At 42.3% G+C, this 16,206-nt stretch overlaps 1 protein-coding gene across 3 annotated transcripts in view; it reads right to left on the minus strand.

Annotated features, from left to right (window-relative positions):
- The window catches only part of RAB11FIP4 (RAB11 family interacting protein 4), a 274,208-nt gene that overhangs the window by 118,008 nt on the left and 139,994 nt on the right, over positions 1-16,206 (minus strand). The gene's annotated exons all lie outside the window — the stretch shown is intronic.

Genomic DNA, 16,206 nt, shown 5'->3' on the forward strand with positions numbered 1-16,206 from the left:
GGTGGCTGGTAAAAAAAGTTCAGTTCTTTTGAAAAGACGTGGGGAAATTCCTGGTTCCAAAAGAACCAGATTGGGACGGATTTGTGCCAGCCTCCCTCGAATTCGGCTCAGGAAAAACCGGCGCAAGTGTGAATGATTTCCTTTTAAACTGGTTTGGAAACTGGTTTATAACATAGTGTGAATAACCCTATAGATATGTATCTACATTTGTTAGACCTAGTGTTATTTATACAGTGGGCCCTTGGTATCTGTGGGGGATCTACTCCGGACCCCTCCTCATGGATACCAAAATCTGTGGATGCTCAAGTCCCATGCAGCTGTGCCACCATTGGGGACAATAGGACTTTGACCCCCCCCCCCCCAGCCCCCTGAACCCCCGGGGTTCCTCACCCCCCCCCAGAATAGAGGGGCCCCAGATGTGCCAGGGCCAGGGGTCCCCTTGACAGGTGCCTCCTCCTCCTCCGATTTTTCCTCTTCTTCTCGCCACTGCAGCCACTGCACAATTACAGCCATCTTTTTTCCTCTTCCTCCTCGTCCTTCTCCTCATTGTACTCATCCTCTTCCTCTTCTTCCTTCTTCCTCCTCCTCTGCCCCCCCCCCCCCCATTAGCTTACCATCTGCAGATGCTTACATCGGAGGGCCCGCTGTATGAATGATGTACTCTGTACAACTGTGGTTGATACTTAATGTACAATCTTAATTACATCACCAAGGTCTCCCCTTATAACATCACCTTTGTGACATTGTCAACTCCTTTGACATCCTATGGGGCTATCTCCAAGGGTGCATCTACTACACTAAAGAAATACTGTAATTTGACACTACTTTAATTCCCATGGCACCATCCTACAGAATCCTGGGATTTGTAGCTTTGTGAGGCACCAGCACTCTTTGGCAGAAAAGGCTTAAGGCACTGTAAAAGGACAAATCCCAAGATTCCATAGGATGAAGCTACAGTACTTAAAGTAGTGTCAAACTGCTTTATTTCTGCAGTGTGGATGCACCCTGTGTCTGAGGGTTTGGCCTTGAAATCTCAGGATCAGTAAATCCTGATCGGGCAGCCTTACTGATTCCACTGGTTAATGCCAATAGCCAGGACTACACATGTAAACCATGAGATGTAGAAAAGGGGTGGGACAAGTTGATGAAGAAGCTGGATTCCACTGTACAAGAAGAACTGCACATGTGCAATCCAGCTGCTCTGGAGGTGCTCTGTTGAGTCTAAGTTTCTGTGCAGTTATCCAGTATTGGAAGCCATTTCTCCTTTGGAGCTACTGTCCACAACTTGTACAAGTTTTGTAACTCTCTTCCTTTGTTTAGATGCTTTCCAAAACTTCGGCTGAATTTAGGTACACATGCATTTCCCAAATTACTTTGAAGATCAGCTAATTCCTTATGTTTAATTGGTAAGGAGCGTGATTTAATGTCTCAGCATTTTATGCTTCCCTGGTCTACTAATGCCTACATACTGACATAATATGCTTGCTCTTAAATTTACATGTCTATAAAGTACAACTATCAGCCATGGAAATCTTCCAGAATTCAACATCATTGCTATTTTAAACAAAATTCTGTACAAGGGTGTTGTACAATAAATCTAATTGGCCTGATATGAAAATAGTATTTTTGCTTTGGGGATACATGTTGTTTCTCTCATAATAGCACTAGTTAGCATTCATTAAATATTCTGTGCCCAGGAAAGAAAGAAACAGTCACAGACGCCATCCCTAAATTGGAGTGGATTTTTTAAATTTTGGGGATGGGGGACTAAAAGCTGGCTTAATGAAGGTTGGAAGTTTTGAGACTGCAGTTTAAAACAGTAATTGGCACTGCAATCCCACATCCTCAGGGGGGATTCAAACACTTTCCAGTTATATAATGTTTTAAAATGAAACTTCATTTTAAAAAATGAATCTATGGCGGGGTACATACCTCCGCTTTGCGGCGCTCTGCCGCCGCCGCCAGTAGGTCCGCGGGGGAGCCGGAGCCTTCACACGGCCCGACTCCCGCGCGGACCGAAAAAGAAGCTCCAAAATGGAGCTTCTTTTTAAGTCGCGTTTGCGACGTAGCGAGGCGCCAGGGGCGCACTCACTACGTCACAACGCCCGCGACGCGTACGGACGCTCAGCGTCCGATACGTAAAGATGGCGGTGCCCGTATGAACAGGGTGCCGCCATCTTGTATGTATTCAATACGTACTAGGGTTAGGGGTGTGTGGAAGCACCGCCCCTTCCTAACCCTAGTACGTATTGATGACGTACTATTTGGCGGTCTGTAAACCGCCCAAACATCTCTAACAAACATCAAAATGAATCTCACATAAGGCTCCCATGAACCTCCCCTGAAAAAAAAAACCTCACATGGTTTGGAGCCTGACTCACTCAGGCTACCATACTATGGGAGCTGGCCCTTCTTCTCTTGTCCAAAGGGAAGGAATCTGTAGGTGAAAGAACTGCCTTGAAGAGTGTGGGTAGACATATTTGTTAGAATTCATGTTTTTATTTGAGTTGCACATTCTTTGATGCCTAATGTAACACACTTAATGGCCTCACACCACTCCTTGTGACATCACAAGGGATCTCAATTTGACTCTGAAATCTCAGGGCCCAGAACAGTCTTGACCGGAGACACCTAAGCCTAATGTAAAGGCTTCTTGGAAGGAGTTATGGTTTGGTTTAATAGCTTAGGTAGATGTGATAGTGGCAGTTCCATGTGATTAAACATGAAACTTCCACAGTGGTACAGAAAGAGAAGGGTGTGTGTACATGTGTGTATGATCTAAGCTTTACAGAAAAATGGGATACATGAGTGAGGAGTGCTGAACTTCCCCACTCCAGAGATTTACTTCCTGAAATTCCTGCCCCCTAGTGATTTTCTCTCTGTCAGGATCATTACCTGTATTAGTAATCCTAATGTCTGGAATGGGAGGCTATGGAGTTGCTACTGTGGGTTTTAATGTTTTCTTTGTGGACAATATATATTTCCCTAAATGATGTGGATCCCTATGCATCTTGATTCACCCTGAAGAATTTATTCTATCTTTTATTTAACACTTGTGAATTCAATATTCAAAATAGCCATAATATAAAGGAAATGGACTTACACACAACATCTGTATCTATCAGGTGTAGAAAAGAAGGAAGCCTGTGTATGATAAGAAAAACAAGTGCACATGCTTAAAGCAAGGTTGGACAATATGTGGCTTGCAGGCAGTAAGAATTCCTGTTTTAAATGCCGTTCACCAGTCCCCTGCTGCCAAATTTGTTGCCACACTGTTGAACTGGCAGGAGCAAAGAAGTGGTTTACTTTTAAAGAAGAAACACCAAGGTGTGCGGAGAGTGGAATCAGGTTCCTTGAATATGATCTTGCATTCCACACACCGTTTTAAATGGGAAATTGTCATTTTTGTTGTTCTCCTACCATGCCGTAGCATAGCAGCAAGAGGGTGAGGCACTGTGTAGGAACATGGAGTACCTGCACAGTCCTCCCATCACTCCAACTCCTGGGAACTCCTCAGCCTTAAAAAGAAGGGAATATGATTGGAGCAATAGATGAGAAATAGGAATCTACATGGTTCATTATATTTAGGGATACCTGTCAGAATTTGTTTTCTTTCAGGAAGCATGAGGTTGGGATGGAGGGCAAAGTACACATCTTGATGACCTGCAGCTCCTAGCATTCACTCACCATTGCCTATTTTGGCTATGGCTGCTGGGAACTGTAGCCCAACAACATATGGAAGGCTGCACTTCACCCACTGTAATCTACATACATATATGAACCACTACAACCTCTCATCATAGCAGGGATATTTTAATGGTTCTTTTTATTTGCAAGCCACGCTCTAAAGCTTTTTGTAGAAAGATATAATTTTTAAAAAACAACAAAAGTAAATAAAGGGAATGATTTGGGTTCTTATGACTACAAATCCTTTTTTCCTGGCTAGAAATGTATGTAATAGACATGAGCCCCACAATTTGCTAATAAAACCAAAGAAGAAGAGAGAGCCAGCAGAATATTCCACATAGTGGACTGGGATAGCTTGGCAGACAAACAGAAGTGAGCATATGCTATAAGGTGGGGTCCTGAGGCTTCTGGAAAGACAGCTGTTCCATCATATAATCAAAATGGCATGAAGGCCAGACTATAACCTGAAGTCATATTGGCAGAGCATCTTGCCCATGCCTGTTATTAATAGCATACTTGCAAATATGGATTGCTAGCTTCCAACCCCAAAGAATGCAAAGAACCCCAAAGGATGCAAAGCCAGGGAGCTGCCAACCAGGAGAATCCACTCCCTCTCTTTGAAAGTATGAAGACTGTTTCTTCCTGCATGCTGACTGTAGACGCCAATGGTCTTGTAGCATTCCTGAGGAAATGAATGGTTTAAATGGATCGAGATAGACTTTGTGGCCTTTGCTCAAAGTAAAATAAAACCCAACATGCTGGAAAACATAGTATCTTGGACCACCACCAAGACAAGCATCATTCATCTTTATGCAATGGCTGACCTCTGCCAATCAAAATTTTGTGGGGACAGCACTGCATAGAGCCAACACATGGTTCTCTACTTATATACTTATCTCTGTGTTGTGTGCATATTAGTGGAACAAGTGCAAGGTAGGCTATTTCCCCTTACTTTAGAAACCTATATTTTATTTATAGAAAACACTACTTTTAGCTACTTTTTAGCTTTTAGAGATCAGGGATGGGAACATTTGTCATTTCTCCTGGACTTCCCCCCTTTCCATCTCTGCATCTTATGCATATTCAGTTTACTAAAGTATGACATGCAGTTTAGACATCTATGCAGTGGTTTTTGCTCATTTTTCAAATGCACATGTGAAACATATTTTTCTTCTTTTGTGGAAGACAATGCTAGCACAGAAATAGCATGTTGCAGCCACTTCTGTGTCTGGTCTTGGAGGCATGGATTTGTTAATTCTGTTAAAAGAACTTGGTGGAGCAAATTTTTCACACTGTCTTTATCAAGATGTATCCAAAACATGTCTAACAAAAAGGCTTCTGTGCTAATTTTACAGAGAAGTTTACAAATATTGCAAAGAAGTCTTATTTACTATATAGAGATTAGGATCCTGGGTCTTCAGCCACAGTGGCATAGTGGCTTGAGTGTTTGTCTAGGACTGTGGAAGATCAGGGTTCGAATCCCCACTCATCCATGGAAACCCACTGGGTGGCCTTCAGCAAGTCACATTCCCTCAGTTCCAGAGGAAAGCAAAGGCAATCCACCTCTGAACAAATCGTGCCAAGAAAACCCCATGATAGAGTTACCTTAGGGCCACCATAAATCAGAAATGACTTGAATGCACATAAAAGCAAATACTGGGTTTTCTAGTTTCAGTCTTTAAAAAAACCTCTTGCATTTTCTTTTCTTTTTAAAATGACCACAGTGATAAATTTTTCAACATATATATTTATTAATCTTTGTAGTATGTGAATTAATTGATATATATATATATATATATATATATATATATGGCTACAATGCAATGTTTTAATATATTTACTTGGGAGTAAGGCCATTTGGAGACAGTGAAATATGTTGCCAAGTAAATGTGCATAAGAATATTTTGTTATGCATATACAGTACCATACACTTAGCCACTGAGATCAGGAGACATTAAATGGGATGACATTTCACTAGATGGGTGACCATTTTTATTTAATGCCTGGCAGCCTTGGGATGATCATTTAAAATGTGCTGATGAAGATAATTATTATATAAACTAGAAGGCTGCAGCCAAAGGATGGGTTAGTTTCCCTTCCATCAAAACTCCCCCTAGTCCAGATTCTACCCAGGAGCCCTGGGCTTTACCTTCCAAATCTCCAGCTCCCAGACATTTTCTGTTTTACCTGTGAATGTTCCCAGGACCCAGAGTCAACAGAGATCAAGGAAGAGAACGAGGAATGCTACTAATACATGAAAAATAACCTTATGCTTAACCTTAAATAGTGTAATACTGTATTGCTACTGCATTTTAACACTTCAACTATAATTCCTGAATAATAATTGCAACAAGCTGAATGAAAATGGGCGAAAGCTGATTTTTGAAATACTACCTGAGTCTAGATGTGATGGGTGATCACTGGAAAGAGGAGGAGGAAGGGAAACCTAGGATAGTTCAAGTAAGAGTTTGAATGCAAAACTCTGTATATACAGGTAAAATAAAAATAAAAAGAACTGGAAAGTCTCAAAAATTTCAGGGACTTCCCCCGCCCTTTCTGGATAAGCCTAATAATACAATTGCCACTGCCAGTACTTTCTATATTTAATTTCTCTCTGAGCTCAATGCTTAAAGTCCCACAACATGTACTGCCACCATGGGTATCCGTGATATTATAGACTATACCTCATGTCTGTATAAGGAAGTGAGCTACAGTTCACAAAAAACTTGACTGTAATAAATTTGTTAATCGTTAAGGTGCCACAGGTCTTCCTGTTGGTTTTGCTATAACAGACCAATATAGCTGCCCCACTGGAAGTTGTTATAAGACTCTGTTTTTACAGCGTAAGATGGGTAATGGAATTTATGTTAAGCCTATTTAGAGGGCCATATCAGCTTGAATGCTGCACTGGGTTTTGCCTCCACTGTGCAGGCTAGAAGCAGTAGCTGACCTTCTCTTCACCCTGCTCAATGTAAGACAATATACTCTCTATGGGCCCCTAGCCAGGAGCTGTTTCTGGGCTCCAAAGCTTGCAATGATGGCTGATTCTTTTGTTGAGAAAGCAAACAGAGGCCATCCACTCCCTCTCCAATCTGCATAGCCACGTCATAACCAATTAGCACTAGGCCAGTTTCCCTTTACATAACAGCAGTTGTCAGGATTACCAGGAAACACATTTATCTGCATGCAAAATAAGAGGAGGGGAAAATAGGATGCAGTGGTTTTCTGTAGGTTTTTTGGGCTATAGTTTTCTGTGGGTTTTTGGAGCTATGTGGCCATGTTCTACAATAATAAAATAATAATAAAGAGTTTATTCCTGGTGTTTTGCCAGCATATGTGGCTGGTATCTTCAGAGAAAGAGGATGCGGTGGCTTAGTGGTTAAGGCGGCAGTTCTGATGATCAGAAGATCAGAAGGGTGGCAGTTTGAGGCCTGAGTGCTGCATGATGGCGTGAGCTCCCATCACTAGTCTCAGCTTCTGCCAACCTAGCATTTTGAAAGCATGGAAATGCAAGTAGATAGAGAGTGGGAAGCGTTCGGTGCAGTCATGCTGGCCACATGACCACCAGAACAGTCCTTGGACAACGCTGGCTCTTCGGCTTAGAAACAGAGATGAGCATCGCCCCCTACAGTCGGTAACGACTAGACATTCATGTCAAGGGACTACCTTTACCTTTTAAGAATAGTAAGTTTAGACACCTTATCAAACAATGTTTTTCTCTTGCCACTAAAGTTTAGTGTGATTAGGAACAAGCATGTTCCCTCAAACCATGTCACTATGTACATAATAACATCCCTACTTTCTTTTCTGTAGTATGATGAGGACAGAGCTCTTTTACCTTTCATAGGTGCACAGGGTAGGAAAATTTGGGTTGGCACAATTTTTGCGTCTGGACAATCTGCACCTGTTCACTTTCTCTCATTTACACAACCATGAAATGGACAGACTTGTTACTGTCTGTTCTTTGGTGGTGGTTGTTGCTAAGTCCCCCTATCATCTACCTCCCTGCTCAGGTATGGAAGACTCGGGACAGTGGCTTCTTTGATTGACTCTATCTGTCTGGAATGGGGTCTTCCTCTTTTCCTACTGCCTTCTACCTTACCAAACATTATTGTCTTTTCTAGTAAGTCATGTCTTCTCATGATATGGCCAAAGTATGAAAGTCTCAGTTTAGTCATCTTGACTTATACGGAGAGTTCAGGCTTCATTTGCTTTAGGACCCTTTTATTTGTCTTTTTAGCAGTCCACGTAGGGTTGCCATATCCCGATTTTGGGCGGGACAATCCCGGATTTGACGGTTCAAAAATGTCCCATCCCGATTGGGCATTTTTGACCCTCCAGTCCCGAATTTCTGCCTTGCTCCAGGCCACATTTTGTAAATCTCCAGTCTGATGGAGAAAATAGGCCTGGAACAAGGCAGAAAGCCTCCTCCGGGCCCAGCCCCTCCTCCTCCTCCCCCCTCCAAGATGTACTCCCCACCCCAGGGCTGGAGGGGGCAGAGGCGGAGGCCCCGAGCGCAGCACTGCCTCCTCCAGGTCTAGCCTGTGCGGCTGGCTAGGCCTCTCCTGGACTGGAGGAGGCGGCACTCTACTCAAGGCCTTGGCCTCTGCCAGCCCTGGGGAAGCCTCGGTGACGGCGCCATGCTCCAGGCTTAGGCCAAGGTGTCTGCCAGCCCCGGGGAGGCCTTGGTGGCATCGCCACACTCCATGCCTGGGCCGAGGCGTCTGCCAGCCCTGGGGAGGCCTTGGCGGTGGTGCTGCGCTCCGTGCCTGGGTCTATACCTCCATCAGCCCTAGGGAGGCCTTGGAAGCAGCATCCTGCTTGGGCCTTTGCAGAAGCCCCAGAAGATAATGTAAGGGGGCTTGGGGTGGGTGTTAGGCCTTCTGCTGCCACCTCCACCAACCTTGCTGCATTTTCGGGATGGCGGATGAGCAGCAGGGAGGCCTAGGGCCTGGGAGGGGGGCTTAATGGTTTTTTTAAAAAATTATTAATGTGTTTGGCTTTTAATTGGGTGTGACCTCGATTTTTTTGAATGTCCTACATTTTGTTGCACAATTTCCCAATTTTGAGGTAGGGAATTATGGCAACCCTAACACTAATGACATAATCTTTCTGATTTATTGGCCCCTAAGATGCAGTGTTGAGATAATTGTGTGATGAACAATAGATAGCATGCATTAGCCATATCATCTACCTGGATAATGTTAATATATGTTAAAATATTCGTTCCTTAAGCACAAGAACATGACTGATTTGCTGAGAGAATCCCAAAGGGAAAGCAAGCATTTAGTTTTTACTTCTGATATCTGATTTAGTTCGCAGTAGCTACTATGTGGAAGCAATTTATATTACAGAAGGTGCCTTTAAACAGAAAAAGAAAAGAAAGATGATCTATGAATCTCTTTCAAGAATTTTTAAAGGCATCTTAACAGGCAGTGTAATTATCCCTCAATTAGCAGAGTGTTAAATTGTGTAGTTTTTCAAAGAAGAAGATGACATTTCACATGATAGATCCTCTCTGGCTTTCACTAAAAAATTAAATGACATTTCTGACATGGAGATTGTAATAAAACAGTCCTCTATCTATTCCTTTCCCATTTAATTAACCTTTTAAAAAGGCGTTTGTAAGAAAAATGCATTAATATTTTCTTATACAGAGGCTGAGTGTTCCCCATTCAGCTAGTTCATCACTGGAACATACCCTGCCACCCCAGCACCACTTTGAATGGTGCACAAGGAAAAATTGACAAACAAGTGTCAGCCTGATGAACTACAGTTATATAAAACACATTCTCATGGACTTCTTTTCCTTCAAGGATTTCAAAGGGTTGCTCATGCCTCGAAACATGCCAGTGACCAGGGCTAACACAAAGGATAAGATGGCATCCCACATACAGTAACTGACTCTGCTGACAGCTGATTCTTACCTCAACACTGGTTATGGGATTATGTTCTCTATCATACCAAAGAAAGCAGGCTTGTTTAGAGGATAGTGGCATAGAAAGATCCCCTTCACAACTATATTAATATTATTCCATTTTAACTGCATTCTATGGGATTTGTAGTTTGGTGTGGGAGTAGAGTACTCTGGTTGATAATTCTAAATTGTTGTTGTTAGCTGCCCTCAAGTCAGCTCCGCTTCATGTTGACCCTGTGGATGAGACATATCCAAGAATCCCTATCCTCCACTGCCTTGCCCAGATCCTGAAAGCCCTTGCCCATAACCCCTCTGATCAAGACTATCCACCTAGTTTGTGGTCTTCCTCTCTTCTACCCTCTACTTTTCCTAGCATTATTGTTTTTTTCCAGTGAACCATGCCTTCTAAAGTATGATAGTTTCAATTTGATCATCTTTGCTTCCAAGGAAAGCTCTGGTCTGATTTGTTCAAGAACCCATTTGTTTGTCTTCTTGGCTCTTCACAATATCCTAAGCACTCTTCTCCAGCACCACATTTTGAATGAGTTGATTTTCTTTCTGTCTGCTTCCTTCACTGTCCAGCTCTCACATCCGTACATGGTAATTGGGAATACAATGGCCTGGACAATTCTGACTTTAGTGCTCAGTTGTATGTCTTTGCTCTTCAGTATCTTTTCCAGTTCTTTCATAGCTGCCCTTCCCATTCGTAGTCTTCTTGTTATTTTTTGACTGCAGTCACCATTCTGGTTAATGTTTGATCCTAGATATGGGAATTCTTTGACTCTTTCAATTTCCTCGTTGTCTAGACTGAATTTGTGTATTTCTTCTGTAGTCATTATTTTTGTTTTCTTTATGTTCAGCATCAGACCTGCCTTTGCACTTTCATATTTGTGTCCTTAACAGCCATGATGACTAAGCTGAGACTGTTATACTTCGGAAAGACATGACTCACTTGAAAAGTAAACAATGCTTGGCAAAGTTAGAAGGCAGCAGAAAAAGAGGTGGATGGACTCAATCAAGGAAGACATGGCCCTGAGTCTGCAAGACCTGAGAAGGGCTGTTCATAGCAAGGTGACTTGGAGACCTCTCATAAGTCAGTCTTGACTTGAGGATAATTAATAACCACAAGCATAAGGCATGGCAGTGCTCACAATGATCTTTTCTTGTGGTACAGACAACTTCAGGAGTACAGTGGGCCCTTGGTATCTGCTGGGCTTTGGTTCTGGGACCTCCTGTGGATACCAAAATCCATGGATGCTCAAGTCCCATTAAATACAATGACATAATAAAAAGATGTCCCTTATATAAAATGGTAAAATCAAAGTTTGCTTTTTGGAATGTATATATATTTAAAATATTTTTTGATTCATGGATGGTTGAATCTGTGGATACGGAATATGTGGATGCAGAAGGCCAACTGTAGAAAGAGACTTCTGTACTTCCATTCCCCCACAATTGGCTGTGTTTGTGTGAAAAGAACAGTCCTGGGTTATGCAGGAGGCTGGATGTGCAAGGAATTTTGCCTCTGCATGTTCTTGGAGCCATGGAAAATGTAATGTATTTGGATCCCCAATACTCATTCAGCTCAGGCTAAGTGACTTGTTTAAAGTCTATTAGCACCACACTTCACAATAATAAAATACAAATAATGCACCATAAGTAATAATGAGGTGCAGCTCCAGAGTTCAGTATTTATTTATTTTTCAATTTGGAGCTGAGGGGAAAAAAAAAGGAAGAGATGCCCAATTCTGGTTTTGTACCAAATACCTTTACTGAAAATATTTCTCAAATGTACCTTATATGTGTTAACAATTCTGTAGGCACACAAAGTTCTCTGTACATCTACCTCCTTTTTTCGTTTTGGTTACATGGGCACCATCAGCATTTTGCAAGTCAGTCTGTTTTACATCACACATCTCCCCCAAGCCATCTGCAAGCAGCTATTTTAGCCAAGCAAAGCTGACTCAGAAGAAGTTATTCTTCTTTTATAGGTCTACCATTATGTTGCATTACCCCACTCCCACTCTTGCTGCTCCATGCCTGTCAAAAACATAACAAAACAAAAACCCCAAACATTTCTAACCACACTACAGTTCACATTTACCTATGATGATCTGCAGCAAAAGCTACCACAGCTTCACAGGGCAGGTTAACTCTCCCAATTTACTTCTTTCCCACCTTTGTGATGGAATGGAAATGAAATGTACAGAATAAATAGGTTTGTTAAGCTACTTGTAAATCGCAAGCCACCTTGATCTCTTTGTGCATGTGAAGCAATTCACACAATGCCACACTGATGTCTTGGCACACAATAGACTTTCAATTTGGGATTAAGCTTGGGTGCATTGAAACAGTCCAGGCCAATACAACAATAGTTGATTATGCTTTTAGCAAAGGCAGGGGAACTCTGAAAGGCATGTGGAGGAGAAAAGAAATTGGGTGATGTGACTGCACAGTGGCCCCAGTATGAGAAAGGGGATGAAGAGGGAAGCTCCTCTCTTAAGCCAAGTGTATGCTCTGAGAATCCCCCACAGTCATTTTCAAGCATAAGCAACTTTACCCCTCTTAATAAGGGACACTGCTTCCCATATAGGGCTGCTCAAGAGTTCTTTCACTTATATTTCGGGTTGCCATTTCACGCCGGTGGGCGTGACTTTCCCGCCCCCTGGGGTGTGTGCCCGGTCCCGCCCCGCCCCCGCCCCCATTCCCGGGTGGCTGCCCGACTTGAACTCCCAGGGCTCGCCTGCCTCCCTTCCATAGAGTGCTGTGCAGTGCAGCATGTTTGGAGTAGCAGCAGGACGACTGCAACTAGCAGGGCGGGGTCTCTGTGCTCTGCCTTGCCCCTATTGGCCAGCCCTCTGCTCTCTTATTTGGCATGCTCCAAAGTCGAAGCAGGGGGGCTTTGCACTCAGGCAAGCTTCTTTCAGTTCTTCCCCTCTTCTCTTCTCTTTCTCTCTCCTTCTCTTCTTCTTGTTATTCCTTTTTTTTCTTCTCCTCCTCTTCCCCTCCTCTTCCTCCTCCTTTTTCTTCCTTTCTTCCCCCTCCTCATTTTTTTTTCTCTTTCTTCCTATCTCTAAGCCCCCCTCCTCTTCTTCAGGGTCCAGGGCTTCTCAAGGCTTTGCCCCCATTAGAAAAAAAAAAGGCTTTGGATCTGTCCCATAAATCCCTCCTAAGTTGAGACATACCTGGGAAAAAGAGGGTGCGAGGGGTTTGGGGGGGTTGGAGGGGGCAAGGAAAAGGAGGAAGGGGGGAATTGCTAAGAAGGCTTGGGAGTGGGATGCTTTGATCTGGATTCCTGCATGGCAGGGTTGGACTGGATGGCCCTTGTGGTCTCTTCCAACTCTATGATTCTATGTAGTTTGCAGTGGCACAAGGGGCTGCCTGTGATCTGCAAATGGAAATGTAGTTTGCAATGGCCACAAGGGGCTGCCTGTGATCTTGCAAATGGAAATGTAGTTTGCAATGGCACAAGGGGCTGCCTGTGATCTTGCAAATGGATATGTAGTTTGCAATGGCAACAAGGGGCTGCCTGTGATACTTGCAAATGGATATGTAGTTTGCAATGGCACAAGGGGCCTTGGGATCTGCAAATGGAATGTAGTTTGGAATGGCACAAGGGGCTGCCTGTGATCTTGCAAATGCTATGCCTCGCTTGGGGTGGGAAATATAGAATTGGGGGGGGGGGTGTTTGGCCGAAAGAGAAGTACATTTCAGCATTCTGTCTAGGAATAATGCCAAAATGTCCTCCATTTTGAGCGTGCCTAAGAAACACGCATTTATATTTAACTTTTAAAAAAATTATCAATTTTTTTCATGTGTCCTCCATTTTTATAAAAAACGGTTCCTACATTTGAAAATGTGGCCCACCAGCTACATTTGTCCCGTTTGGAGGTCCTGCCTCATGGCAACCCTGCTTAATTCCTAATGCTCTTATGAAAGCTTCTAGCATCTCCACACCTAGGCTTGCCATAACCCGGCGGCCCCCGTGCCAATCACGGTTTCGGGGGGCCCCTCCCGGTCCCGGTCCGTTTGGGCCCCCACCCGTGCTTGTTCCCGGTTTGGGGCCCGCTCCAGCCCACCTCCTCCTCCGGCTCCGCCTTCCTCCTCTTCCTCGCGGTCGGCAGAACACCGCCGCCACCCGCGCCCCCACTGGGAGGGCTTGCGAGCCACCCAGGCCCCAGCAGGGCCAGGGGCAGCTGCGCCTTCCCCACCTCCCTCCGCGCGAGTGTGCGCCTGCCTTCCCGCCTCCCTCCGCGCGCGCCAGCCTTCATATGGAGGAGGAGGAGGAGAGGAGGAGGAGGAGGAGGAAGGAGCCGGAGGAAGGGTGCTTCCTCATTGCGCGTGTGCCTGCCTTCCCGCCTCCCTCCGCGCGCGTGTGACCTGCCTTCTTTCCCTCGCGCGCGCCAGCCTTCATATGAGGAGATGAGGAGAGAGGAGGAGGAAGAGAGGAGCTGGAGGAAGGGTGCTTCTCATTGCGCACGCGCCTGCCTTCCCCGCTTCCCTCCGCGCGTGCGCGCCCTGCCTTCCCTGCCTCCCTCTGCCGCGCGCGCGCCTTCATAGAGGAGGAGGGGGGAGGGGAGGAGGGGAAGGAGCCAGAGAGGGTGCCTGAACTTAGGCCAGGGCAGTTGGGGCAGAGGAGGAGGAGGAAAAGTAAGCTGAGTCAGTGGCCATTAGGTCTGCCTTAGTTTTTGGGTTTTTAAATTATTTTAAAAATATAAAAATACTTATTTTATTTTTTATTATTTTTATTATTGCTTTTTTTTTTTATTTCTTTAATTTTTATTTTGCTTGTTTTCATTTATTCATTATTGTTTATTGCTGTTTTATTTAATTTATTAATTTTTATATTGCTTGTTTTATTTTTTTCATAATTTTTATTATGCTTGTTTATTTAATTTTATTATTTTTATATTGCTGTTTTTATTTTATTTCATTAATTTTATATTGCTTGTTTTATTTTTTATTATTTTTATTATGCTTGTTTATTTTAATTTCATTAATTTTATATTATTGCTTGTTTTTTATTTTATTCTAATTTTTATTATTTGCTTGTTTTATTAATTTCATTAATTTTTATTATTGCTGTTTTATTTTATTCATTTAATTTTATTATTGCTTGTTTTATTTTTTCATTATTTTATTATGCTTGTTTTATTTATTTATTAATTTTTGTTATTGCTTAATTTATTTTATTTTATTAATTTTTGTTATTGCTTGTTTTTATTTATTTTTTAATGTTATTATTGCTTGTTTTTATTTCATTCATTAATTTTATATTGCTGTGTTTTTATTTTATTATTAATTTATTATGCTTGTTTTATTTATAATTTTATTATTGCTTGTTTTATTTATTCTAATTTTTTATATGCTTGTTTGTTTTATTTCATTAATTTTTATTATTGCTTGTTTTGTTTTATTTTATTAATTTTATTATTGCTTGTTTTATTTATTACATTATTTTATTATCAAATTATTTACACACCCCTGCCTTGTTTTTTATTTATTTTTTTCATTATCTTTTATTATTAATATATGCAAGTGCATTTTTTGTGTATTTATGGTGCTTTGAATGCTAACAAGTCTGCTTTCTTGGCCAATTATAGTGGTGGTGGTGGTGGTGATGAGATGATATGATGGTGATATTGATATCAACAAGCCTCTGAGGCACAGCCATGTAACTTGCTGTGATTTTATAAACTCCATGCGCAGTGAAGAAAAACCACAGTCCCTTGCCCAAGTACACATTTCTGAGAAGTAAAGTTGAACCCGAGGGCAAATACATTTCTGCCATCTGTCTAAGAATAATGCCAAAATGTCCTCCATTTTGATCATGCCTAAAAACATGCATTTATATTAACATTTTAAAAAAACTCATTTTTTGCATGTCCTCCATTTTTATAAACAGTGTCCTACATTTGAAAATGTTGTCCTACATTTGTCCTACATTTGTCCCGGTTTGGAGGTCCTCACTTATGGCAACCCTATCCACACCAGAGTATTGCTCAGAGTGCACCAGAGGATGGTTCCTGTTAAAAATAAGATTGAAGTACAGTATTTATGTTGATCAATGGATAAGTCAACTCATTTTTGTAGGTCAAAACTTATCCCACATGAATATATACAGTACATAATCTGTCTGTTGTCTGTGGAGATATTTACTCAGAAGTCTTACTATGTTCAATAAAGAGGAACCCTAGTTCAGTAGCGGACCCAATTCTTTAGATGTAGATGGCCTACTAAACTCAGCCACCAGCATCTTCAGTAAGAAAGTATCAAGGAGAAGCTGTTGGTGCAGTATTTCTCTGAGGCCCTAGTAAGCCACTGCCATCATGTTATTCAAGACAGAGCTAGATAGAGAAATATATGCTCTGGGTATATGGCAAATGCCTCTGTTGCAAATGGAACATATCTACAGTTATGTGTGCATATGATTTGCAGCCTAATTCAATGGCTGAAAGAACGCTGTACTATGAAATAAGACTGAGGTTCCTGAAAGTTCAGTGCAATTAACCACACCATCCAATTTGATTTAAATATTCACAAGGGGAGGAAAGAATGCAAAAACCTCAAAAATGTAGCAGCAGAACAAAATACTCCCATGG

The sequence above is a fragment of the Sceloporus undulatus genome, chromosome 2 (genome assembly GCF_019175285.1).
Source record: "Sceloporus undulatus isolate JIND9_A2432 ecotype Alabama chromosome 2, SceUnd_v1.1, whole genome shotgun sequence".
Lineage (NCBI taxonomy): Eukaryota > Metazoa > Chordata > Lepidosauria > Squamata > Phrynosomatidae > Sceloporus > Sceloporus undulatus.